This window comes from Solanum verrucosum, unplaced genomic scaffold (genome assembly GCF_900185275.1).
Source record: "Solanum verrucosum unplaced genomic scaffold, falcon-dt-bn FXZP01000239.1, whole genome shotgun sequence".
NCBI classification, from domain to species: Eukaryota; Viridiplantae; Streptophyta; class Magnoliopsida; order Solanales; family Solanaceae; genus Solanum; species Solanum verrucosum.
Window position 1 is genome coordinate 1,170,540 of NW_026020009.1, and position 7,478 is coordinate 1,178,017.

The 7,478-nt window shown below is 33.5% G+C and overlaps 1 pseudogene; it reads left to right on the top strand.

Annotated features, from left to right (window-relative positions):
* The first annotated feature begins 6,858 nt into the window (after positions 1 to 6,858).
* Positions 6,859 to 6,919, top strand: LOC125819849 (U6atac minor spliceosomal RNA; annotated as a pseudogene).
* The last annotated feature ends 559 nt before the right edge of the window (positions 6,920 to 7,478 follow it).

Consider the following 7,478-nt stretch of genomic DNA (forward strand, 5'->3'; position numbering starts at 1 on the left):
CATTTAATCTATTGAGAGCAGCATAATACCGAGTTAGACTAGGGTCAGTCACCCATATTGTCCCAGAACTATGAGCCATGTAGGTTGTAAGTCCCCTCTGTGGGCATCATTTTAATAATCACGCCAACATGCCTCTACACCTTTGGCTGGGTGTATTGGGTCCTCTCGATGGGGCGTATACATCGGACTCCACATTTAGCTCATGTGGTTTTATTATCTCTTATTAGTAGCTCCCACAGTTCAGTTAGGCTTCATTGCATTGACCATATTTTAGTATAATCAGTATTCAACATCAACATGTTAAAATTTGGTCATTGCATCCAGTTAGCTTAGTATTCAGTATCTATATCATGTTCAAATTTTACTCTTGCTTTATTGCTTGTTCAGTTATATGTTTATTCCAGCTTTACTCTATCATGCATGCTCATTACCTTTCAAGTACTAATGGATACTCTGCGCTACATCTTCTTGTGATGTAGATTCAGATTCTAAGCATCCAGATCACGCTTAGATCGGTTCCTGATCTCCAGTTCAGCAACATCAGTGGTGAGTCCTTATTCTTCGAGGACAATAGTCATGTTATTTTTTCATTATTTCAGACTTTTAGTTTCAGTTTTCTAGACTTAGCTGGGGCATGTCCCAGCACTTTTAGTCTGTTAGAGGCTATTTTCAGAGATAGTTAGATTTAGCTTAGTATTTGAGGTTGTTATTTATTTTGTATTAAAACTCTCAGATTTGATACATTCAGTTTAATATATGAGTATTCCCCATCACTTTCATTATCATGATTTAGCTTCCGCATTATTTATTATTATTCTTAGTATGCTCATGTCATGCCAGCAGGGTTAGCTTGGGGCCACTTGTGATCCTATGTCCTATGTCCGCATCTCGGGGTAGCTCGGTGCGTGACAAGTTCTCTCATGAGTGTGTCAAAGTAAGAGGCGAGGTTCCACAAGCTGTTCGGCCACACCACTATGATTCTACCTATTAACAAGAAAAGAGTTTAATGCTTTGTCTGTGGGTTATGGCTTCAGCGGATGGAGACTTAGTCTATCGTTTCTATGGGTCATTTATTTATCGATGTTATTGATCACAGACAAACTATTGAGTAGCTTAGTCATGAGCCCCAAGGAGGTAATGAAAAAAGGTCCACAATGATGTTAAAATATTGAAGTTGTTGCTTGATTCAGAGAAGTAGGGCATAAGACGAGGCAACAACAACGTATTTTGCTTTAGCCATAGACAAGGTGACTGAGTTATGTTTCCTAGCTGCTCATAATACTAAGCATGGCCCTAAGAAGTAATCCATTTTAGATGTGCTTTTTCTACATACCAAGTAGACTACGTATTCTGCAAATGCATATCCGACCAAATCAAATGAATCATATATAGGATACCAGAGAACCAGGCTCAATGTTCATTTGAGATATCACAAAATCCTTTTGATAGCCTTCAAATCGAATTTCTTTGGACATGATTGGAAGCTTGCACAAAGTCCAACACTAAATACAGTGTTAGGTCTGTTAGCCATTACGTACAATAGAGATCCGATCAGTCCTATATACTTTGTGTCATGTACCAGGACTAGGTTAATCTTTATCAAGCTTCGATGTTGTTGCAATTGGAGTGTTATTCGTCTTTGCTTCATTCATGTTGAACCTCTTTAGTAACGCCTTTATGTACTTTGACTGATGAGTTGAACTGCCATATGAGGACTATTTGATTTGAAGCCCCAAGAAGAAGTTGAGGTCTCCCATCATGCTCATTTAAAATTCGTTACTCATCAGTTGTACAAAGTCAACCCCATGTTTTGCATATATTCCTCCAAATATAATGTCATCTAGATACACACAAATTATGAGAATATTGGAGCCATGATTTTGAAGAACATTGTATTGTCAATCTTGCATCTTGAATACCCGTGTGCAAGCAAGAAGCTTGATAGGTGATCGAACCATGCTCTTGGGGATTGTTTTAATCCATACAAGGCTTGTCCTGTTTTGTACACGCAGTCAGGATGGTCAGAATTTTTAAATCCGGGGTTTTTTTGACAAATTAAAGAAACTTTGACCACCTTAATAAGCACTGGGTTCTTGTTGAATTTTCAGAGACAAAAATACAATACAATAAAATAGAGATTTTATCGTGGAAAACCTCCTTGCTAAAGGGGAAAAAAACAATGATCTACCCTAGTAGCATTTTAAACCAAATTTCCTTAACTTCAAAGAGCAACTTTAGATTACAACTCTATAATCAAAAAGACTAACTGTAGCAAATCACCTAAATAGCTCACTCTAACTGTTCAACAATTAACTATAATCGTACACTCTACTCTCCAAGAAGACCAAACTCACTTTTTGTTACAAAACCTCAAAAATTCTCTTTCCCTCTTAGTACAATTATCTCTAAACAATAATTATAAGATGAACCAATCCAAACTAAGCCTATATAAGAAAAAACTTAATTGTAGTTCTTCTTTCATTTGTTGTATACTCTCTATCGTTGCACTACTCTCGCCACTAAATTCTCTCAATTTATGAATTTCAAAAGATGTGTTTCTCTTTGTCAAAGATCCTTTTATAAGAGAGGATTAAACCCTAATTGAATCCTACCGGGAAAGTAATTCTTTTCCTAATTTTTTTTCCTTTTCGTATAAGGAGTCTTCTTCACTATTCTTCCTTCGTTAGGAGTGTTTATCTTTGACGCGTTATTTCTTCTTTCCCGCTCTTTTATCTTTGTTCTGGTACAAGCTTGTGAACTTGGATCACTTTGTCATTGTCAAAACTTTACTCAGAATATTGTCATGCCATCATTAATTTATTTTTCCTCTAAGGTCTCAATTTCTCAGATATCTATCAACATATATAGAGATTAGTTATAGAACTCGATATCTTGACCATGGTTCTTTTTTAATGCAATATTGTAATATATTAAATATATAGTGATTAAACTAAATTAATAGAAATTATTTGCCTAATGGAAATAAAGTCCTATTATTTGCTACTCCTACAAAATGAAAATGCAATGTGGAGACCTGAAGAAATCTCATTTAACATAAAGTTGGCGTCATGCTGATGCATGTGAGTTTGTCACGTCTTTCCTTATCTTTTATGGATTCAAATATAATTAAAAATTTTAAAAAGGAAAATAATAATTTTAAACGTATTAAAAGAGAAAATAGGTGTGAAAAATTGAAACAAGGGACTATATCTTTTTCAAATATGTAAGAAGTAAATTATTACATCAACGATGATTTTTGTATGACATCAGAAACCTATTTAGAATAAATAATCAACTAAGAACCATTAAAGACATAATTATCTTGAATGTCTAGATCTTATTAATTAATTAATTTATATATATTCTTTCTATGATCTCACCAAAAGTAGAAAAAAAAAAATGGTCAACTCCATGGCCACTATATAAGTAGTGTGACATTAGCCCTTTCATGAAAATATACATACATTGAACAACACCAAAACAAAAAAATCAAGATTTTGAAAGGGCAACCGAAGTCTACATCGTGTATGTATACTTTATCCGAATTTATTGCTTAACTTTTGTGTTTCAATTTTGATGAATAATTTTGTTTACTAAATACAGGACTTGTAAACTTTAAGTTTAAATGTCTTATTGCTCTTTTTTATGGTTTAAAATCGCTGCAAATTGTAATTATATAGTATTACACGGGATAATCTTAGTAGCATTGATTATTAAATTTTCACTTTTTTGGTGAGATCATTCAATTTCTCACCTTAATTGTAATCTCCTCCATAATTTTTCTCTTTCCCGGCCACTAAGTTTTAAAACAATAATATATTAATGAATATCATATATTATCACATTAAAAAAATAGTGTACTGTGATATAACTTTGGTAGTTAGACATTAAAGAAAGAATAAACAAACAAAAAAAGAAACAGAAATTGTCTATAGCAATTATAATTACAAGTAAACTTATTCTCGGTATTGATATATGATAATTTCCACCCCTTTTTAGCCCTGTGTTGTTTCTCAACAAAAGAGAAGTAGCATAACTTTTTGGGTTTTAAAAGGTTTGAAAGGAAAATGAAGAGTTCTGACTTTTCCGAAAGATGGTGACTTTTGTGACTTTTGGGAAAGGTTGTGATTATTCTAAAGGATTGTGGCTTTTCCAAGGGGTTGTGACTTTTCCAATAAAGCACAATAAGCACATGTTTACGCTATTGTTTGTTATTTATAAATATATGTGTTTGCTATTAATTTTTAACAACAGAATTTCTGAAATTCTTCTTATTCTTCACAAACAAATTCTAGTGTACTTTTTTGCTGTTGAGTGATTAAATGGCATTGTGATTTCACATAGCAATAGTAATAAATTTAAACAACATGAGCAACCAAGAAAAATTCTCTGGCACCTCTGAAAGTCTGCTTATTCAAAACTTACCTGAGAAAAAACCCGAAAATTTAGACAATGTGAAGAAATTGATAGGATTAGTAAGCTACCTTATGGTCTTATTGTCCAAATTCTTTCTTTATTGTCCATAACAGACACATTCAAAACATCTACTCTCTCTAAAGATTGGCAATACTTCTAGATTTCTATTAACAACGTAGTTTATGACACCGAGGAGTATGGTCGTTTAGATAGCTCATCAGTGTACACATTCATTTCCTTCACGGATAATATACTCCCTCTCCTTAGCCAATAAAATGTGCAGTCTACACTTTTTGTTCATATATGGTGATGGTCTGTCATATTTTCCCGTAATTGACATGTGGCTTGAATTTTCTGTGAATAAGAAAGTGGAGGATTTACGCCTGAATATATGTTATAGAATTGTTTATTCGACTAGGCATGACCAACCCTATAGCTTGCTAGAAGTTCTCTGTAGTAGTTCATCAATTATAAAACTTAAGTGCAATAATTCCATAATATGAGAAGATTGCGTACTAAATTAATCATCTCAGAACCTGGATGAACTCATTAAACAAATAATGTCAAATTGTCCTCAATTGGAATCATTAAATCTATATGGATTTTGTTGTGTTAATCATTTGCACAAAATCCATAGATTAAAACCACAAAATTCATATAGATTCAAAGATTCCAATTAAGGACAATTTGACACTGTTTGTTTATTGTGTTCATCCCAGATTAACAAACTTTCCAACATTAAACTCTTCAGATATGTCCAATTTAGTACGCATTATTCTAATGTTATGAAATTATTGCAATTGAGTTTTATAATCGATGAACTACTACAGAGAACATCTAGCAAGCTATAGGGTTGGTCATAATTCCCAGTCAGATAAGCAGTTCTAGAACATATATTCAGGCATAAATCCTTTACTTTCTTATTCACAATAAATTCAAGTCACTTGTCAATTATGGGAAAATAAGAAACACCATCATCACATCTGAACATAAAGTTTAGGCTAAACTCTTTAATGGTAGAGTAGTTAAGGAGAGGCAGTACATTATACGTGAAGGAAATGAATTTGTGCAATGTCAAGATTAATAATGACTGCAATTGATCCATCACGATCATCATGACGAGGATCGGTATTCACTCGAAGGTGATACATGCTGCTTTGAAATTGTTGCCCTATATGTTGAACATTTAACGATTTATTAGGTTTTAATCATTTGAAAATTAAGCTCAGGGACTTGTCATCTCTGAACCACACAAATCTTGATCTCTACTGTGATGAATTAGTTTAAATGTATGAAAACATATAGAAGGATCTTTTGGCAAGCGTTCATTGTGCTAATGAGCTAATATTGTCATTATGCTTTACCAAGGTCAGTTTTCAGTCCCAAATGTCTCCAGTCTTTTTTTGTTGATTGTGAATTGAGCTCCCGTTTTCTACCTATCAATTTGAATGTACGATGGGGGTGATGATTTTTTCAATTAACCTGATTAATTATCTATTGATTTACTTCCTTTTAATTAACTCATATAGTTTTAATTTAGTAGGTGAGGTTAAATATCAGTTCCTTTTATTGGTCTAAGCTATAAGGTGTTACAAGAATGGGAAATTACTACTAGTTTAGTTTGTAAGCTCTGTAAATCAATGTACCTACGTTTATTCTGCCTCATTCTTCCATTTAAGTGATTTCCAGTTTCATGTTGGAAGAGGAAGACATCTCTTTAGTGTTGCTGGAATGCAGATGGTTGACAATAAGTTCTTGTATTTCAAAACTTTCCTTCTCCTAGACAACCTCTTAAGTTGGACTCATAATTTGGAAAACCTAATGATATTTCCTGATATGCCAGTATGTTTTCAATTCAAAATATCTTTATGTCAAATGTATATTGATCCCTTACAACCTCAGTGACTTCAATTTCATTACTATAGTGGTTAAGCTTACCACATAATCCGATTTTTCCCTGTTCTATATTTGTAGTACCATGCTTTTTGTATGGTGAAGAAATTGATTTGCTGGAAGACAAGTACATCCTGTTTGAACAAAACATATTCAAAGTTTCTTTACAGAATTTGAAGAATGTCAAGGTTATGGCATTTCGTAGTCGTACGCGTAGCTTTGACGCAATAACGCTCCATCAATTCTTGAAGTTCTTACTTGAGCATGTAATAAATCCTGAGAAACTTGTTATAGTACCAAAGCATAAGGATTGCAACAGTTGTTCTAATAATACATCATAACTAATGAAGCATTTGTTAGCTTTTCCAACAAGTGCAATTATTTCCTTCAGACCAATTAGTCATAATGTATTCTATTTCTAGTTTGTTTCTCTCGTTTTCATTGACATTTTTTTTTGTTTTAATGAGGATAACTTAATATGAAAATTAATATATGTGCCATCCATTAATTATAACAAATAATAGTTGATCGTCCCTTAACCTATGGTTAGTGCTAATAAAAAGGAGAGCTAATTTGCATCTCCCTATACAAGGATGGAATCAACCTTCTTGGGAGTGGACTAGCTGGCTGGGCGGCCTAGATTGATTATCACTCTTGCTAGTTGGGCTGGAAGTTGACTGGATTACTTGATATTGTGGTTACTTCGGTTGGGAGCCTAAGTTTTGTTTCTTGGGTTTGGATTTGTGGTGCCTTTCTCTATTGTAGACTTAGTTACTCTTTATACCTATCGAGCTTACGGGGTCTATTTGAGTTTCATTTTAACATGTGTATGAGTGTACATTATAGGCTTATAGGGTTTCAGTTAGGTTAAGCCTAGATTTACTTAGATTAACTTTCAATATGGTCATATGCTTTCTTTCATATCCATTTTGACCTCCGACGTGGTACTATATGTTTTGGTCTTTTTTGGGCGACTTGGGATTAGGGTTATTCATGATGCATACTTCTTTTGATTCCTAGTGAGGGGACGTTGATCCACAGTGGCTTAGTATTAATTGATCTCATATTTGACATCTTTTTGGGATTCAACACCACTTGAGACACTCTTTCTAGTTGGATGGATTTAAAGTGGTCTTTCTAGATGTGTGGCTTCGATATTTTTTAGACCC